This window comes from Saccopteryx bilineata, chromosome 1, assembly GCF_036850765.1.
Source record: "Saccopteryx bilineata isolate mSacBil1 chromosome 1, mSacBil1_pri_phased_curated, whole genome shotgun sequence".
NCBI lineage: Eukaryota > Metazoa > Chordata > Mammalia > Chiroptera > Emballonuridae > Saccopteryx > Saccopteryx bilineata.
In genome coordinates, this window is record NC_089490.1 from 141,473,046 (window position 1) to 141,474,668 (window position 1,623).

General features: G+C 46.0%; 1 pseudogene; it reads left to right on the plus strand.

The window, feature by feature from the left end:
• The first annotated feature begins 228 nt into the window (after nt 1–228).
• LOC136319343 (developmental pluripotency-associated protein 3-like) lies at nt 229–700 on the plus strand (annotated as a pseudogene).
• Nucleotides 701–1,623: the final 923 nt, after the last annotated feature.

Below are 1,623 nucleotides of genomic sequence, written 5' to 3' on the forward strand. Positions count from 1 at the left end.
TTTTATTTATTCATTTTAGAGAGAGGAGACAGAGAGACAGAGAGAGAAGGGAGGAGGAGCAGAAAGCATTAACTCCCATATGTGCCTTGACCAAGAAATCCCAGGGTTTTGAACCAGCGACCTCAGTGTTCCAGGTCGACGCTTTTACCCACTGCACCGCCGCAGGTCAGGCTTTTTTTTTTTTTTTTTTTTTTTTTTTTAGTTTTAGATGGAGCTTCTAGATTTTCAATGGGCTTACCAAAGAAGCTTAACCCCAACTTGACCCCCGAGTCTTTTCAGATGCCCAGTGAAGATTCAGCTGCCTCTGGATCTGTCTCAGAAGTACTAGCAAAGAAACTTAGAAACTTGACCCTCAACCTTAGTACCAACTTCCTTTCCCTTCTACCAGAATATCACCCCAACAACAGGACAGAGAAGAGAACTTACAAGGACTTGGACTAGGGGTGGGTCAAGGCATACTCAACAGGAAGGAAAGAGGAGTCAGGACATTGGCAACTGCTCAGAAAGAAAGGATGCAAAGGATGTTACAGGTTTTAAGATATCGCACACATCTCTGCTTCGAAAAGACCCACAGGAGAGGAACACTGAGATTGAATCAAGATTTAGAAGATTTAGATATAGCTTTCATTATTGCCTGAATATTGGGGAGCCTTCCAATAATATTAGTGTGGAGAATAATTATGACATGAAGTCAATTTAGCCATAAACTTTATTCTTGTACTGTTTTTTTCTTGCCAGAATTTTAGGATCACTATGCAGCAGCTTGGCTAAGCTGCTCTTCGCTAGGAAAGTCTATATTTCAATATTTTGATAACATATAGTATGAGTTCTATGATGTCTTTTTCTTGCATCTCTTTCTTGTCTACCTTGATACCAGTAACTTATAAGGAATCTATGTTGTTTGTATTTGAATTATTTCAATATACTTCAGTTCCACTTTTTTTTCTAAAGATTTTATAGGAAAGAAAAAAGGGGTATCGGGAGAAACGGGAAGCGTTAACTTATAGTAGTTGCTTCTTGTATGTGCCTTGACCGGGCAAGCCCGGGTTTTCCAACAGGTGACCTCAGCATCCCAGGTTGATGGTTTATCTGCTGCACCACAACAGGTCAGGCTTACAATGTGTTTTAGAAGCCTGGAGCCAGTAAGATGAAACCCAACATCAAGAAGTAGAAGCTGCCCTGGTCGGTTGGCTCAGCAGTAGAGTGTCGGCCTGGCGTGCGGGGGACCCGGGTTCGATTCCCGGCCAGGGCACATAGGAGAAGCGCCCATTTGCTTCTCCACACTCCCCCCCCCCCCTCCTTCCTCTCTGTCTCTCTCTTCCCCTCCCGCAGCCAAGGCTCCATTGGAGCAAAGATGGCCCGGGCGCTGGGGTTGGCTCCTTGACCTCTGCCCCAGGCGCTAGAGTGGCTCTGGTCTCAGCAGAGCGACGCCCCAGAGGGGCAGAGCATCGCCCCCTGGTGGGCAGAGCGTCGCCCCCTGGTGGGCGTGCCGGGTGGATCCCGGTCGGGTGCATGCGGGAGTCTGTCTGACTGTCTCTTCCCGTTTCCAGCTTCAGAAAGAAAAAAAAAAAGTAGAAGCTATTAACTTGTATGGAAGTAATGGAAAAAAGAAAACATTGAATG